Source organism: Hyla sarda, chromosome 5, assembly GCF_029499605.1.
Source record: "Hyla sarda isolate aHylSar1 chromosome 5, aHylSar1.hap1, whole genome shotgun sequence".
Classification (NCBI taxonomy): Eukaryota; Metazoa; Chordata; class Amphibia; order Anura; family Hylidae; genus Hyla; species Hyla sarda.
In genome coordinates, this window is record NC_079193.1 from 264,837,039 (window position 1) to 264,856,597 (window position 19,559).

General features: G+C 40.9%; 1 protein-coding gene across 4 annotated transcripts in view; it reads left to right on the top strand.

Annotated features, from left to right (window-relative positions):
- Positions 1-19,559, top strand: part of METTL4 (methyltransferase 4, N6-adenosine) — a 192,549-nt gene that overhangs the window by 136,678 nt on the left and 36,312 nt on the right. The gene's annotated exons all lie outside the window — the stretch shown is intronic.

Sequence of the window (19,559 nt, forward strand, 5' to 3'; positions counted from 1 at the left end):
TATAGCCCCCTATGGGAGCTATAACATTGAAGAAAAAATAAATAAAAAAGTGAAGACAAAAAGTGAATAAAGATCATTTAACCCCTTCCCTAATAAATGTTTGAATCGTCACCCTTTTCCCATTTAAAAAAAATACCTGTGTAAAAATAAAATGTGATATCGCCGGGTGCGGAAATGTCCAAATTATATAAATATATTGTTAATTAAACCGCACGATCAGTGGCGTACGCACAAAAAAAATCCAAATTCCAAAATAGTGTATTTTTTTTCACTTTTTATCAATCAAAATCAGATCATGGCGCAAAAATTGAGCCCTCATACCTCCCCATACGCGGAAAAATGTAGTTATAGGGGTTAGAAGATTACATTTTTAAACATATAAATTTTCCTGCATTTAGTTATGATTTTTTCCAGAAGTAAAACAAAATTAAACCTACATAAGGTAGGGTATCATTTTAATCGTATGGACCTACAGAATAGAGAAGGTGTAATTTTTACCGAAAAATGTACTGTGTAGAAACGGAAGCCCCCAAAAGTTACAAAATGATGTGTTTTTTTCTATTTTGTTTCACAATAATTTTTTTCCCGTTTCGCTGTAGATTTTTGGGTAAAATGACTGACGTCATTACAAAGTAGAATTGGTGGCGCAAAACATAAGCCATCAAATGGATTTTTAGTTGCAAAATTTAAAGAGTTATGATTTTTTAAAGGTAAGGAGGAAAAAACGAAAATGCAAAAACTGAAAAACCTTGGGTCCTTAAGGGGTTAATGTGTGTCCACTCCCTCAGGGTGGAACAAAGCGGGGAGGTATGTGGGAAGGAACAAGGGGCTGTCATTGATGATCGGTATGTGTCACCAAGGTTCCTGGCCTCGGTGCGGTAAGGCTAGGTTCACACTACGGAATCTCCGGGCAGAAAATTTCCGCCCGGAGATTTCGAGTGCGGCCAACGCCGACTGATTCAGTCGGCGCTAGGACCACGCGGACACTTTAGTCTCCAATAGACTGCAATGTGTTTCGCGAGTATTTCTGCCTGAAGAAAGAGCCATTCAAACGCCATTCTTCAGGCGGAAATTTCAAAGCGGATTTTGCATTCACAAATTCTGCTTCACAAATTCCGAAGTGTGAATTTGTGAACGGAAACCCATTCACTACACTATACATTTTAACAAGCGGAATTTACGCCTGCAATTTGTGTGTGTGTCCTCCATCTGACAGTGGAGCTGTAGAGTCCTCTGGGCTTAGGGCTAAAGACTGCAAACAGACGTGCAGGCCGCCTGGAACCCTGCCAGTGAACTTTTCTGTAGCTGATTATTAAGCCTGGTGTGAACAGACATCTAGGATTCCAGGTGAACTTTGTTTTGCTGTGTATGAACAAGCATCAAGACTGTTTTGCTTTGCTGTGTATGAACAAGCACCACCACTCTTATGTTTTGCTGAGTGTGAATAAGAAGTTTGATTTACAAACTGGTTCCTTGCCTCTATACTGCATCCTCTAACCTGACTACCATAGCAAATCCCCAAAGTACTTACACCTTACAGATTTTTTGAACAGTGGGCCGTAAAATGAAAAAAAAAATATTTTTTTGTTTTTTTATCATTTTCACAAGGGGTTAATTGGAGAAATTGGATGGGATTTTTCTTCTGACCATGGAAATACATCCACATATTGGGTAACATGTTGGGTGGGCACACAACAAGGCTTACAAGTCATAAAGGTCTGTTTGCATTTGATAAAGGAAGAGAAGAAAAAAAGAGAGGACAGCGCCTCGTGTAATCCTCCGAGTAAAGAGGAGGGGTGACAGTCTAAAAAATGGACTCTCACCTGTTACACCTCTTGGTTTTGTGCATATCACCCCAAATTCCGGGGTACCAGGGAACTGCAAGCCGAAGGAGTAAATGCTGGATACCGAGTAACCGGGTCCAGAACTAGGCAAATTCAGAAAACAAAAAGAACTCCAAGATTGGCGCTGTTCCAGTGAAGGCAAGGTTCCGTTATTATTCAAGTGAAACCATATTTATTGAAGACAGTTTTACAAGCACATCAGAGGCAAGACGCGTTTCGGGTCACTGAGTACCCTTTCTCAATTGCACATTGCAATTGAGAAAGGGTACACAGTGACCCGAAATGCGTCTTGCCTCTGATTTGCTTGTAAAACTGTCTTCAATAAATATGGTTTTACTTGAATAAGAACGGAACCTTGCCTTCACTGGAACAGCGCCAATCTTGGAGTTCTTTTTGTTTTCTGTGTTTGCATTTGAGGCCTATGGCATATCACTAGCTGACAGTTACATACATTCAGAGGAAAATACAAAAAAGAAACACCCACATGTGACACCATTACAGACACCATCCCTGAGGAGTGGATATAGGGGTAAAGAGGACATTTTGAACGCACGGGTGTTTCCAATTTTTTTTTCCCAGGAATGAATGAAGGGTAGCGTTTTAAAATTGCAATTTTTAACCTATGCTCTGCTTCATCTTTCTGGGAACAATGAACATGTTACTCCGAATTGCGCCTGGAAATAGGACAGAACTCATAAGCAAAGAACTCTTCGCATTTGAGGCCGATGTTTCTTACGGACCTGACAGTTACATACATTCAGAGGAAAATACAAGAAGGGAACACCCACATGTGAGCTTATTACAAACAGTGGGGGAGTGGACATTTGGAACAGACGGGTGTTCCCTAAATTTATTTTCCAGGAATGGATGAAGTGTAGTTTGGGGAAAATGAAAATTGCAATTTTACGACTGATATGCCAATTGTTTTCCCAGAATGATGACCCAGAGTATAGCCAAAAGTAAAAAAAAAATATGCTTGCCCCAAACCCTATGCTCTGAATAATCATTCTGGAAATGTGGTGTGTGTGGCTGTCCCTATTCTGTTACTTCAAATGCACACCCCGCTCAGGTGGGGAGAGAGCACTGCGCATTTGAGGAAACTTGCAAGCCCCCAATTCTATTGACTCTGTGACCCATTTTTGGGGACAAAAAAAAAAGTTATCAGAGGTATTATGAAACATAACAACATACAGTATGTTGGTAAAATATTTATATTTTCCTTTTTTAATTCTGGTTTTATTTGTATGGGTCAGAACTTTAAGTACAGTATGATCAGAAACCCCTGGCAGTGAAAGGGCTAAATAAGTGCAATTTAAGGCAATTTCCAAATGTAATGTTTTCTAATAATAATAATAATAATAATAACATAGAAACATACAATGTGTCGGCAGATAAGAACCATTCGGCCCATCTTGTCTGCCCAATATTCTGACTACTATAAATAGTCCTTGTCTCTATATTATATAAAGAATAGCCCTATGCCTATCCAATGCATGCTTAACTCCTTAAGGACCAGGGGGTTTTCTGTTTTTGCACTTCCATTTTTTCCTCCTTACCTTTAAATAAACATAACTCTTTCAATTTTGCACCTAAAAATCCAAATGATGGCTTATGTTTTGCGCCACCAATTTTACTTTGTAATAACATCAGTCATTTTACCAAAAAAACTACGACGAAACGGGAAAAAAGTAATTGTGCGACAAAACTGAAGAAAAAAAACACAATTTTGTAAATTTTGGGGTCTTCCGTTTCTATGCAGTACATTTTTCGAAAAAAATTACACCTTCTCTTTATTCTGTAGGTCCATACGATTAACCTGTTGGGGATGGAGGGCGTATGGATACGCCCTTGTGTCCCGGGACTTAAAGGGGTACTCTGGTGAAAACCTTTTTTCTTTTAAATCAACTGGTGGCAGAAAGTTAAACATATTTGTTAATTACTTCTATAAAAAAAAAAAAATCTTAATCCTTCCTGTAGTTATTAGCTGCTGAATACTACAGAGGAAATTCTTTTCTTTTTGGAATGCTCTCTGATGACATCACGACCACACGCTTTATTTATTGTTGTCCTTAGTGGGATTTGAACCTAAGCTCCCAGTACTGCAAGGCAGCAGTGCTAACCACTGAGCCACCATGATGCCCTTAGCATACATCTGCTATGCATCTGCTATGCATGGTTGCTAAAAATGGACAGAGATGTCAGCAGAGAGCACTGTGTTCGTGATGTCATCAGTGTTCCAAAAAGAAAGGAATTTCCTCTGTAGCATTCAGCAGCTAATAAGTACTGGAAGGATTAATATTTTTTAATAGAAGTAATTTACAAATATGTTTAACTTTCTGCCACCAGTTGATTTAAAAGAAAAAAGGTTTTCACCGGAGTACCCCTTTAAGGACGGAGGGCTTACCTGTACGCCCTCCACGCTTCCAATCGCTGCTCGCCGGGCGGTGATCGGACCGGGATGACTGCTGATATCTATCAGCAGGCATCCCATGGCAATGCCTAGGGGGGTCTTGAGACCGCCCCCATGTCGGCAATTGCCGCAAATCGCCGGTCAATTCAGACCGGAGATTTGCTGCGATCCGGGCCAATCGGGTCACTGGTGACCGAATCGTCTGGAAAATGAGCATGATTGACGACCAATGGCAGTTGGGGTTGGGGGGGGGGGGGGTTAGGGTTCATTTCCCCCGCTCTGCCCACCGTTCGAAGTCGAGGCAGAGTGGGGGGAAACACGAGCGGCGAGGTGGGGAGCATGGCTGGCTTACCGGACTGGCGGAGGCGGCATCCTTGAGAAGCGGCGGCATAAACGGCAACAGGAGGAGTGCGGCATGGAGAAGGCTGCAGTAAAGATCGCGGTAAGTGATCTTCACTGTGGCCTTCTAAAAGCTGCAAAACTACAACTCTCAGCATGCTCACACAGCCAAAGGCTGTCTGGGCATGCTGGGAGTTATAGTTTTGCAACATCTGGAGGGTCACAGTTTGGAGACCACTATACGTTGGTCTCCAAACTGTAGCCCTCCAAATGTTGCAAAAGTGCAATTCCCAGTATGGCCAGACAGTCAGGGATGCTGAGTGTGTAGTTCTGCAATATCTGGCTCTTCAGATGTTGCAGAACTACAACTCCCAGCATGCCTGGACAGTTTTGCATCATCTGGAGGGCTACAGTTTGGAGACCACTACTTAGCGGTCTCCAAGAGTTCTTCCCCAGTTGTTGCATAACTACAACTCCTAGCATGTCCAGACTGTCCAGGCATACTGGGAGTTGTAGTTCTACAACATCTGAAGGGCCAGATATTGCAGAACTTCACGCCCAGCATCCCTGACTGTCTGGGCATGCTGGGAGTTGTAGTTTTGCCACAGCTGGAGGCACACGGGTCAGAATCACTGAGCTAGAGTCTGTTTTCTAACTCAGTGGTTCCCCACCAGTGTGCCTACATCTGTTGTAAAACTACAACTCCCAGCATGTACGGTCTGTCAGTGCATTCTGGGAGTTGTAGTTTTGCCACAGCTGAAGGTTTGGGACGCTCCCTCTCCCATGTGAATGTACAGGGTACATTCACACTGGCAAGTTTACAGTGGGTTTTCTTCTACAAGTTTGAGCTGCGGCAAATTTTCCGCCGCAGCTCAAACTCCCAGCGGAGAACTTACTGTGAACCCCCGCCTGTGTGGATGTACCCTAAAAACACTACACTAACAAATAATAAAAAGTAAAACACTACATATACACCCCCTTACACATCCCCACCCCCCCAATAAAAATGAAAAACGTCTCGTACAATAGTGTTTCCTATACGGAGCCTCCAGCTGTTGCAAAACCACAACTCCCAGTATTGCTGGACAGCCATAGACTGTCCTGGGAGTCTTGCAACAGCTGGAGGCACCCTGTTTGGGAAACACTGCTGAGGGGTTTTGGTGGAGACAAGCCCCATCCTTGTAACCGGGTCCGCACCTATTGCAAATTCCTTATTTAGGCCTCAAATGCGTATGGCGTTCTCTTCAGAGCCCTGTCGTATTTCAAGGCAACAGTTTAGGGCCACATATGGGGTATTTCCGTACTCAGGAGAAATTGCATTACAAATTTTGGGGGGATTTTTCTCCTTTTACCCCCTATGAAAAGGTAAAGTTGGGGGCTACACCAGCATGTTAGTGTAAAAAAAATTAAAAAAAATTACACTAATATGTTGGTGTTGCCCCACACTTTTAATTTTCACAAGAGGTAAAAGGAGAAAAAGACCCCAAAATTTCTAACGTAATTTTTTTCTGAGTACGGAAATACCCCATATGTGTACGCAAAATGCTCTGCGGACGAACTACATGGCTCAGGAGTGAGAGAGCGCCATGTAGTTTTGAGGTCTAAATTGGTGATTTGCACAGGGGTGGCTGATCGTTACAGCAGTTCTGACATGAACGCAAAAAGAAAAACACCCACATGTGACCCCATTTTGGAAACTACACCCCTCACAGAACATAACAAGGGGTATAGTGAGCCTTAACAACCCACAGGTCTTTGACAATTTTATGTTTAAAGTTGGACATGAAAATTTAAAATTTGTTTGTTTTTTTCCCCTGAAATGCTGGTGTTAGCGTATTTTTTTCATTTTCACAAGGGGTAATGGGAAAAATGCCCCCCAAAATTAGTAACATCCTTTCTTCTGAGTATATAAATACTCCATATGGGGATGTTAAGAGCTCTGCGGGCCAACTACAATGCTCAGAAGAGAAGGGGCGTCATTGGACTTTTTGAGAAAGAATTAGGCTGTAATTGAAGGCTATGTGTGTTTACAAAGCCCCCATGGTGCCAGAACAGTGGACCCCCTCCACATGTGAATCCATTTTGGAAACTACACCCCTCACGGAATGTAACAAGGGGTGCAATGAGCATTTACACCCCACAGGTGTCTGACAGATTTTTTGAAGAGTCGTCTGTAAAAATTAAAAATTTAATTTGTCATTTGCACAGCCCACAGTTCCAAAGATCTGTCAAATGCCAGTGGGGTGTAAATGCTCACTGCACCCCTTATTAAATTCTTTGAGGGGTGAAGTTTCTAAAATAGTATGCCATGTGTTTATTTTTTTCTTTATTTTTTTATTTTTTTTACTGTTCTGGAATCATGGGGGCTTCCTAAATGCGACATGCCTCCAAAAACCATTTCAGCAAAATTCGCTCTCCAAAAGCCCAATGTTTCTCCTTTCCTTCTGAGCCCTCTAATGCACCCACAGAGCACTTTACATCCACATATGAGGCATTTCCTTACTCGAGAGAAATGGGGTAAAAAATGTTGTGGGGCATTTTCTCCTATTTCTCTTTTTGAAAATGAAAAGTTTGGGGTAACACCAGTATTTTAGTGTTAAAAATCTAATTTTTCATTTTCACATCCCACTTTAACGAAAGTTCGTTTCCCCATCAGCTGTGGGGTGTTAAGGCTCACTCTACCCCTTGTTACGTTCCTTGAGGGGTGTAGTTTCCATATAGTAGGCCATGTGGTTTTTGTTTTGCTGTTCTTGCACCATAGGGGCTTCCTAAATACGACATGCCCCCCAAAAACCATTTCAGCAAAATTTGCTTTCCAAAAAGCCAAATGTGACTCCTTGTCTTCTGAGCTTTGTTGTTCGCCCACAGAGCATTTTACGTCGTAACATGGGGTATTTCCATACTCAGAAGAGATGGGATTTCAAATTTTGGGGGGCATTTTCTCCCATTACCCTTTTTAAATATGGTAAAATTTTGGATAAATAAACCTGCACTTTATTGAAAAAAAATTTTTTTGCATTTACACATCCGACTTTAATGAAAAGTCGTCAAACACCTGTGGGGTGTTAAGGCTCACTGGACCCCATGTTTCGTGCCTTGAGGGGTGTAGTTTCCAAAATAGTATGCCATGTGTTTTTTTTTTTTTGTTTTTGTTTTTTTGCTGTTCTGGCACCATAGGGGCTTCCTAAATGTGACATGCCCCCCAAAAAACATTTCAGAAAAACTCACTCTCCAAAATCCCTCTGTCGCTCCTTCATTTCTGAGCCCTCTACTGCGCCTGCCAAACACTTGACATACACATATGAGGTATTTTCTTACTCGAGAGAAATTGGGTTACACATTTTGGAAGATTTCTCTCCTTTCACCCCTTGTAAAAATTCAATAACTGGGTCTACAAGAACATGCCAGTGTAAAAAATTAAATTTTGAATTTTCTCCTTCAATTTGCTGCTATTCATGTGAAACACCTAAAGGGTTAACAAACCTTTTGAATGTCATTGAATACTTTGAGTGGTGCAGTTTTTATAATGGGTCATTTATGGGGTATTTCTAATATGAAAGCCCTTCAAATCCACTTCAAAACTGAACTGGTCCCTGAAAAATTTTGATTTTGAAAATTTTGTGAAAAATTTGAAAATTGCTGCTATACTTTGAATCCCTCTGATGTCTTCCAAAAGTAAAAACATGTCAACTTTATGATGCAAACATAAAGTAGACATATTGTATATGTGAAACAATATATAATTTAGTTCAAAAAATGCAAAATGTTCTATTTTTTCATCAAATTTTGGAATTTTTAACCAAGAAATGATGCAAGTATCGACAAAATTTTAGCACTATCATAAAGTAGAATATGTAATGAAAATCTCGGAATCAGAATGAAAGGTTAAAGCATCCCAGAGTTATTAATGCTTAAAGTGAAAGTGGTCAGATGTGCAAAAAATGGCCGGGTCCTACAGTGAAAATTGGCTGGGTCCTTAAGGGGTTAAACACAAAACATAGAAAACTCTTTTTAAACAAAGTACATTAGAAAGATTTTTTATTTACCATAAGGAGTGTAATAGAGAACATAGTTTTAATGACAGTGCCCATTTAAATATCTTCTACATTGGAAGTTCCCAAGAGCACATCATTCTTGAATGGAAGAAGATATGGAGCAATCGGAACTGTTCCTAGAGCCTTCTGACCCACCAAACTAAGTAACAAGGGTGCATGCACAATTTGGGCATACAGCAACAGTATCCAGCTGGAGAATTTGAAAAACAGCAGCTGCAGTACCCTGTACATTTTAATGAACCGGACAAAGTCAGCTAGTGACTCTGCTTAAGTCATTTTCGGACTGTATTAAGTTTTTTGTTTTTTTTTTCCCCAGTTCTAGGTTTAGGGTTCACTTTCCAACAATGACCCTAAGCTCACAGCCAAGACACTGGAGCGGCTTAGGGACACCTATATGAATGTCCTTGAGTGGCCCAGCCAGAGCCCTGATGCGAACTCAATCGAGCATCTAAAAATAAGAGAGACTTAAAAACAGCTGTTCACTGAAGGTTCACATCCAACCTGATAGAGGTTAGGAGGATTTGCGAAAAAGAATGGCAGAAAAACCCCAAATCTAGGTGGGCAAATTTTTGCTCACCCAAAGTTGTCAAAGTTGCTTTAATTTAAGTGTCTGAATACTTATATCAATTCAACATTTTAGTTTTTTCTTTTTAACAAACATTTGTAGCATCCTGATGAATTGTATGCAGTAATGTATAAGAGTTGGAGTCATAAGGCATTATGTACAAAGTTGACTGGAGTCCATGGACAACTCCTGTTGTTCCTGTAATAAAGAGAAACTGCAGTGTTTTAGAAATAGATGTGTGGCGATGTCAAGGTAACTATAAATTCTGTATTACAAGCGGAGCAATATCCAATGCCAAAAACAGAATATTTTTGCAAACCATTCCAGTGGGAAGTTATTCAGCAAATTTTATTCAGAAGGAGCTTACTTTCTAAACCCTAAAGTTACGCATACAATAAACACTTTATAAAGAATAATTAAGCCAGAATTGCTGTTTTGTTTTTTGTTTCAGAATCAATAAAAAACTATAGCTTATTCCGTAAAAACAAGGTTTCATACAGATATATCGACAACAAAATAAGAATTTTCTAGGTTTTAAATGCAGCTAAACAAAAACATTTTACGGTGGTTTCATTATGCTAAAGTTGAGGAAAAACAATGCCAGAATTATTTTCCTTTTTTTTTTTTTTTTCCCCCCTTGCCTCTAAAAAAAAAAATGAAGTAAATAGTTTTCATATTGTACTCAAACACCAATGGAACCTACAACTTGTTACATGTAAAGCAAATTGTGCAGCTCTATCAATAGTAACATAAGAGTTACTCTTAGAATATATCAAAACATGTTAGTGTAAATATATCTGTTTGGTTTTGCCATAATTATATCAACCAACTAAATGAAGCCACTCTTAATCGCACTATGAATGCTGAATAATTTTTTAATTCAAAGTTTTAAGTGCATGCACTATTTCTTCTGTTCTTTTTCCCATCACAAAATAAAGTCCATTATTAACGGGCTATGACGGGTTAAAACGGATAATGTAAAAATCCTACATTATTGGGATTTTGTACCGGCCGTATGGGATTTTGTAATGGCCGTTTAACACCCAATATTAAGAGTTTTCAGAACGGAACATTAAAAACGGTCTTTAAAACGGATACATTTATAGTGTGAAAGGGGCCTTAGTTGCAGCAAGTGCATGCGTGCACCCCTTAGAGGTCAGACCAGAAGCTGCAGCCACAGGCCGGAAGGAAACCAGGCCAGAGGAGGAAGCCCAAAGCTTACAAGCAGGCAGGTAGAGCAGAGAACCTGGCCTGATTACTGTGAGTGCCAGGACACACTTCACACCAGTGTTACAGTTGCTTCCTCCTTTTGGCTTGTTGCTTCACCTGGTAGATACTGCCATAAGGTTACCTGTCATCGGCATCAGCCATTACTTGCCTACTTCTCCATCTGTGGTTCTGTTCTTGCTGCTACCTTTTCAGGTCCTGCCCATATAGTAGGTGTTATCCCAGCTCTTTAAGGGTCTATTCACATGTACAGTATTCTGATCAAATTTGATGCGCTGGATATTCTGCTGTAGTTTCAATGTAAACTGAATGACTGAACACAGCTTGAAATCCTGCGCATCAAATCTGCGCAGAATACTGTAGGTGTGGATAGAACCTTAAGGGGTATTCCAGGAATAAAAAAATAAAAAAAACAGGCCTTTTTTCTTTCAAAGACCATGCCCTGTTTGTCTCCTCTTTGGTGTGGTTTTACAACTTGGCTCCATTCACTTCAATGGAACTGAGCTGCAGAACCACAACCAACCTGTTTTTTTTTATTCCTGGAATACCACTCCAAGGGCCAGCAAGTGTATCCAAAACCAGGCTTTAACTATAGTGGAAAAGTGTTTTATGAGACAGATAAGTATCAAAATAAATCTTGCTTAAACCCTCTATTGGCATTGTAAATATTAGCAATATGGATTGCGTTAGTATTCCAATCAATGTTTCACTCTCCTTTTGCCTTGTCTTGTCAGGTAATTATGATAATGAACACTATATTCAGCTAATGTATGTATCATGTAAAGGGTTTCACCATAATTAGTAACAAAACCAAAACCGCACATAGGTTGAGTGTAGTATTGCACCTTACCCCTTTAACCCCTTAACGACGCAGGACGTATATTTACGTCCTGCGCCGGCTCCCGCGATATGAAGCGGGATCGCGCCGCGATCCCGCATCATATCGCGTGGGTCCGGGCGCTAATCAACGGCCGGGACCCGCGGCTAATACCACACATCGCCGATCGCGGCGATGTGCGGTATTAACCCTTTAGAAGCGGCGGTCAAAGCTGACCGCCGCTTCTAAAGTGAAACTGAAAGTATCCCGGCTGCTCAGTCGGGCTGTTCGGGACCGCCGCGGTGAAATCGCGGCGTCCCGAACAGCTGATCGGACACCGGGAGGGCTCTTACCTGCCTCCTCGGTGTCCGATCGACGAATGACTGCTCCGTGCCTGAGATCCAGGCAGGAGCAGTCAAGCGTCGATAATGCTGATCACAGGCGTGTTAATACACGCCTGTGATCAGGATGAGAGATCAGTGTGTGCAGTGTTATAGGTCCCTATGGGACCTATAACACTGCAAAAAAAAAGTGTTAATAAAGGTCATTTAACCCCTTCCCTAATAAAAGTTTGAATCACCCCCCTTTTCCCATAAGAAAAATAAAACAGTGTAAAAAAAAATAAAAATAAACATATGTGGTATCGCCGCGTGCGTTAATGTCCGAACTATAAAAATATATCATTAATTAAGCCGTACGGTCAATGGCGTACGCGCAAAAAAATTCCAAAGTCCAAAAAAGCGTATTTTGGTAACTTTTTATAACATTAAAAAATGAATAAAAAGTGATCAAAAAGTCAGATCAAAACAAAAATCATACCAATAAAAACTTCAGATCACGGCGCAAAAAATTAGTCCTCATACCGCCCCGTACGTGGAAAAATAAAAAAGTTATAGGGGTCAGAAGATGACATTTTTAAACGTATAAATTTTCCTGCATGTAGTTATGATTTTTTCCAGAAGTGCGACAAAATCAAACCTATATAAGTAGGGTATCATTTTAACCGTATGGACCTACAGAATAATGTTAAGGTGTAATTTTTACCAAAATATGCACTGCGTAGAAACGGAAGCCCCCAAAAGTTACAAAATGGCGTTTTTTTTATCGATTTTGTCGCACAATGATTTTTTTTTCCGTTTCGCCATGCATTTTTGGGTAAAATGACTAATGTCACTGCAAAGTAGAATTGGCGACGCAAAAAATAAGCCATAATATGGATTTTTAGGTGGAAAATTGAAAGGGTTATGATTTTTTAAAGGTAAGGAGGAAAAAACGAAAGTGCAAAAACGGAAAAACCCTGAGTCCTTAAGGGGTTAAATATACAGTCATATACCTGACAGAAAACACTCCCCAGAGAGGTCATAAATACATGTGTACCCAGATAATGAAATGTATTTTATATGTTTCTATGAATGACATTCTATGGAGCCGCTTGGAACTTTTCTTCATTCTGAGGATTAATAGTTTGATTGCAGAAGCAAGCATAGGCTGCCATTTCAGCTGATACAGAGACTTTTATTTGTTAGTGACTATTATATGCCTGTATGTGCAGACGCTTCTGTCACACCTTTTGAAGCATTTTAACCCCTTTTCTTCCATGTAGAGCTAAAAGGAGTGTTCCAGCACTTAAAAATGTATCTTTGTGGATAAAGGTTAAAGGGGTTATTCACCATAAGGTTATTTTAGTACGTACCTGGCAGACAGTAATGGACAATAGGAAGGATCTGTGCTTGTCTTGGGACTAAATGGCTATGTTGTGAGATTACCATAATACTGTGGCTAACTTTTTGTGAACTGGTATTTCCTGGTTCAGTTTTCTTTTTTTGACTACAAATTCCATTTTCCTCCCTCCCACACATCAGCCACCCCACCCATTGAAACAGAGCCGCATCCATTCAAAAGACCTGTGGCTTTCAATAAGAGTTCCTCCAGCTGTTGCATTAATTGCAGATTGATCCCTCTCCCACCAAGCGATCCCTCCACCCATTGAAGCAGACAGGCTCCCTGTCATCAGCTGACTAGTGAGTCAGGTCTTGGCCGCATTGCAACCTGGGAAAAATCTGAGACAACAGTCATTTTGTATGCTGGTAAAAATAAATATTGGGGTGAAAATCAAGTAAGAATTGTGAGAAAACCGTCATACACAGGTACAGACACTATATTATGAACTACACTAACTTTACAGCCCCTGTAGCATAGTCAAATAAAATAAAAAAAATCCTGGAATACCCCTTTAAGTTTCTGATTGTAGGCGGTGAGGGGGAATCTGAATTCAAGGACCTCTCGCGATCTCCAGAGTAGTGCCCTGACCTTTCCCTGCTGCATGTAGTTATGTGGTCAGCATGCGTCTCCTGCATGAATACCCCTTTTAAGATCCTATTCACATAACAATTTTGGGCTTTTCCTCAATGTATCAGTGGCCCATCAAAAAGTTTACCAACGTACATCAGCATGCGTTTCTTGCAGGCTTTTTGCCTTTGGCAGACCAAGACCATACTTTTCAGTTCCACATAAACACTGCATACATCATGTAAATAATCTGATAACAAAGCTCGGTGACACCAGAACAAGCACTGATTTGTGCATGTTTAATTAAGTATTTATATGGCTCAATTTATTGTCTCACAAACAATCACTGGATCATTCATGCAACCTTTGTAACTTAAAGGGGTATTCCGGCTTTATACATCTTATCCCCATCACTGGGGAGGGGCGTGGCCGTGACATCACGTCCCCCCTCTTGGAGGCAGCACCCAGCACAGAATGCCAAGGGCTGCACAGAGATCACAGGGGTAACCGGCGGGGGGACCCCTGCGATCATACATCTTATCCCCTATCCTTTGTATAGGGGATCAGATGTATAAAGCCAGAATACCCCTTTAATAATTGTCGGCAGCACATCTGTTTACCAAGGGTGATGTACAACCAAATAAGTATGATTTTAACGGCCTCACAAAAGATGCAATCAGTCCACGAATCAGCGTTTTCTTGTTTGGACGTTCGAGACGTCGTTTAGACGCAGAACTTCCAAGCAGAATCTGGCAGAAAACAAGTTTCAATGGGATTCTGCTTAGCCATGCATGTGGCTGAATTTACTTTGGTGGAACATCTTCTGTGGAAACTCTGATTACTCCCTCTGCAGAAAGAATTGACATGTCAATTCTTTGTGTGGAATCCATTTGGAAATGCATTGCCATCTGTGGAGACAAGTGATCCTAGCTTACGGCATGTTGTGCAAGCGCCTGTAGCCTGTGAACATTTTCCAGGCAGACATTCTGCTGTGTGAACATAGCCTAAATGTTTATTCACCCAATAATCTGCTTGTGTTAAGACCATCGGGGACATTTATCATCGTTGCTTTGGTAAGCAAGTTCTGTAGGCATTTTTTTCTTGCTTTTGGTTTTTACTTATGTGCGACATATTTATTATGCTATCACAAGGGGTTGATAAATTTGGCTTATATAACTAAAAATAATAAATCACTTTTGAATACCATTTTTTTTGAGCACACATAAGCAAAAACCAATAAATGACTCCAGAACACCACTTTGTAACCCCACCTCCTCTCCTCTGTAAGATAGAGATTTTTTTTCTCCTCACCTTCTTAAAATCATAACGCTTTCAATTTTCCACTTTAATGCCTTGTTTTTTGCACCACCAATTTTACTTTATGACTTAAATAATTTCACCACAAGATCTATGGCGAAACAAAAAAATATATATATTATTTGTGGGACAAAAATGGAAAAAAAAAAAAAGCCATTGTGTGACTTTTAGGACCTTCCATTACTACCCAGTGCACTATTCGGTAAAAATGACACATTCTATGTATTCTGTATGTCCATACAGTTGAAATTCTATCAAAATTAGGCTTCTTGCACACTGCCGTTGTGACACAATGGTGTGACGTCTATGGGGAACCCGGGGAGAATAGCAGGGTCATAGCTGTCACGCCCCCTCCCATAGGCTTGCATTGAGGGGCGGAGCGTGACATCACACGGGGGCGCTGGCGTGACGTCACACGCCGCTTGCCCTGTGATCGCCCGTAATCAGACCCGGAGCGAACATGCTCCGGGGACTGATTACAAACGGGGTGCCACGTGCAAGATCACGGGGGTCCCCAGCGGCGGGACTCCCGCGGTCAGGCATCTTATCACCTATCCTTGTGATAGGGGATAAGATGTGTTAGCACCGGAGAACCCCTTTAAGGCACAAAGAAGAAAAAGTGGCTGATGGACGTTTGCGGCAGTGCGAAAGGGGAATTATACAGGTTTGATTTTGTCTTACTTTAAAAAAAATAAATTTAAATTAATATATATACATAAATATACAGTGGTCCCTCAACATACGATGGTAATCCGTTCCAAATGAACCATCATTAGTTGAAACCATCGTATGTTGAGGGATCCGTGCAGTATAGGAAGTTTTACTCGCCTGTCACCTCCGTTCCGGACCGTCACCGCTGCCCTGGATGTCACCCTCTGTCGCTGCGTCCCAGTGGTGTCCCCGACGCTCCGGACGTCTCTGCTTCCCCGGGATCGTCGCTCTCATGTCGCGTGCGCGGCGACGTGATGACGACGATGGAGAGCGCCGGCGATGCAGGGAATCCCGAAGAGGACCTCCGGAGCCCCGAGGACAGCTAGGAGACAATCACCGGAGCACACGGGGCACTGTAAACGGCTATCCGGCGGCAGCTGAAGCAGTCGGCGCTGCCGGATAGCCTTTTATGCAATGGCCCCGACATACAAAAGCATCGTATCTTGATGCTGCCTTCAACATGTGATGGCCTCTGAGAGGCCATCGCATGTTGAAATTATCGTATGTCGGGGGGTCACTGTATATTACTATTTATATGAAATTAGCACATTTAAAATTGTCCTCTTCTGACCCCTCAAACTTTTTTTTATTTTTCAGTATATGGGGATGTGTGAGGGCTAATTTTTTCATCACGGGAGTTGTAGTTTAGAAACAGAGAGACTCCAGCTGTTGCTAAATTACAACTTATATCTTTCCCAGTTAATCAAAGGCTCAAAATGATGGGGGTTGTAGTTTAGCAACAGCTGGAGGCCCCCTTTTTGGAAACGCTGGTTTAAGGGCACTTTCCCTAAAGGAGGGCACCATAAATGTACTAACCAATTTTTCGTGTTTTTTTTTCCTTATAATTCCAGATCCGTGTATGCAGAGTTCAGTAGACTACGTCGATGACCAGCGTTTTATTTGTTGTCTTTTTTTTTAATATAAATACAGAGGTTAGCGAGGGCTTGTGGGGGGAGGGTATTTTGGAATAAAAATGTATAAAAAGTGTTTTTTGTTTTTTACCTTACAGGCTTAGTAGTGGAAGTTGTCCTATAGACTAAATCCATTACTAAGCCGGGGCTTAGCATTAGCCCCAAAAACAGCTTGCACTAACCCCAAATTACTACCCTGGTATCCACTTCCACAGTGGTGCCGGGAAGAGCCGGTCCTAAGAGGCCCAAAGCGTCAAAAATGGTGCTCCTGGGCCTAGGCGGTAACAGGCTGGCATTATTTAGGCTGGGGAGGGCCAGTAACAATGGTCCTCGCCCACCCTGGTAACGTCAGGCTGTTGCTGCTTGGTTGGTATCTGGCTGAGAATGAAAATATGGGGAATCCCCACACATATTTTGCATAAATAATTAAAAACGCATAATGTTCGCCGTATTTTTATGATCTAAAATGAGGGGAAAAAAAGCACAGAAAATTGGTTAGTACATTTATGGTGCCCTCCCTTAGGGAAAACGCCCATAAACCAGCATTTCCAAACAGGGATCCTCCAGCTGTTGCTAAACCACACCTCCCATCATTTCCAGACAGCCTTTGGCTGTCTGGAAAAGATATAACTTGTAGTTTAGCAACAGCTGTAGGCACCAGCCGCTCACCGGCCACCCACCTGCACCTGTAACCCACCCGCTAGCTGTTGCAAGACTACAACTCCCTGCATGCCCTAAAAGTGAGGACATGCTGGGAATTGTAGTCACAATGGCTAGCGGGCTGGTGGTAGTAGTGGTCGGGTGGCTGGATTGCGGAGCCAGCCGGCTCCCAGAAATATGAAACTAGTACCAATCACAGCAAATATGAAATTACAGTGTAGTTTAGTATTTCTGGGAGCCGTCCGGCTCCGCTGCCCCTGCTGCTCTTCCACCCCGCCCCCCTCCTCCACTCATGTGCCCTCCCGGGGGAGGAGATGAGCGGTGGCGGCAGTAACTTTTTTAATTTGCTCACGTACGGGAGTTTTGTACTCCAGGTCAGACCTGGAGTAGACTTGCGACTTTTTGAAGGGGGTTTGTGATGTTTTTTTTGCCTACGTGCGGCTTTCGCACATCATAAATACCTGACCACTGCAAAGTGAAAACTGACATTTGCTTAGGTAAGGCTGTTTGTAACGTGCGACTTTATAAATACTCTAAATACCTTAATAAATTTTCCCCTATAACACTACATTACTACTAGACTATGTTAGGCCCAAAGGTGAATAATTCTGTACTCGCCTGCACAAGCTATACATTTGAAATATTCAGTTCTAAATATAACTAAAAATAAATGTATTTATATATGTATGTATGTTTGTTTTTCCAGTTACAACTATAGCGTTTTAATTATATAGATTAGAGGAAATGTGTGCATTATGTTTAAGCATACTGTATAGGTATGTATGCAGTTTCCCAGATGTTTCTATGCCTGATTTCCAACAAACTGTGTACATCGGCTTACTCTGAATAAAATATGCACTTTTTTTTGGCTCAATTAGTGGTGCTTTTAGGCCAAATGTGTAAATAAATTATTTCTAGGCATGCATTCAGTGTCAGGGGATGTTTGCAAACATTCTAGCCAAATGTGAAAGTCTACAAATAATCATTTGCTGAAACTAGTCCTCTTCTATTTTAATCTGACAAAAAGAGCTAATGTTCCAACCATAGCCTTTGTGCCTATCTTAGATTTCTCCAGGGAATGGCACAGGAAAAAATCCTGTCACCATTTTCATCAGTCATCTGAAGAAAATCAGCAATGAATGTAACACTTAGGTCCCGCAATGCACCAGCAACATATTCATTCAACCTGCCTTTGAACATATGTTTTCTGTCTTTTGCTTCTGTAGCCTGAAAGCCTGTATTTACACCATCAAAACTGACTTATGCAATTCTTTGCAGTATAGTCTCTTTTTTTAGGCATGCATTTTTACATTCAATATTATATTTTTTGTAAACTCCATTTTAGTGACTGTCCTAATTATAAAGACCTCATCGTTTTGAGAAATGTCACTGCACATTATTAGCTATTCTTTTTTTGTGATACCATTTTAATGTTTAGTTTTATCAGCTTTGTATGTTTTATTTTTCTGTCTATTCTACTGTTTGCCTGAAAAATTAATTAAAACTTTGGCAGCAATGGAGATTTCCTGACATTGTTTATGGTGCACATCTGCTTTGTTTATTTTCCTCTTCTAATAGCAAAACCCTTGGACAAAAGCTTTCTCCATACACAGTAAAAAAAAAACAAAAAAAAAAACACACTGAAATATTAAATCCAAACCATTTCTGCAGAGAGAAATTTTCATTATTCTTGCTTCCCTTTGTTCCTGTGACTAGGCTAATAACATTAGGTAAGATGCTCCATGAAATAACATTTTGCAGCTAGAAATATTACTGGCATTCTAACTTAATAAAGTTCAATGTTTAAATCTAACCTCTATTGCAACTGTCCAGCAGGGAGCAACATAAGCACGCCAACAAAGTGTTTGCAAACAACATGAGCCTCTATGGCATTGTGCATTAAAAAAAAAACTTAACAGCTGTTGCATGGCCCTTATTCTTTGTTTAAGCACTTAGAACCAGCTTCTGGGTCTCAACTAAAACATGATGTGGTAGTACTTTAATATAGTAATACAGTAAATTATGAGAGGTTTCAGAGCCTTTCACTTTGTAATGTTTCAAATGTTTATTAGCCGCCATTGATAATTTGTTAATCATCAGCCTTGCGCAATGGAGGTGGAACCAGGCAGGGAGGCTGGGCATGTCATGTCCCATCTTCATTGCACATATCCGACTAGTGACATATTAGCATTGTCAACTAATAATAGGTCTATGTCCAGAAGCGAACCATGGATATTTCATTTTGATCCAGTTTACCCGCACTATAACTCTGTTTATTAGATTTAGTGTGGGGGAACCGGCTGTCAATATTACTTAGAGTACCTGTCATCAACAAAAACTTTGAATATGTTGTTCATAATCATTAATGAAGACATATTGTAATATATCTTCATTAAAAAATATTATTCCAGTTT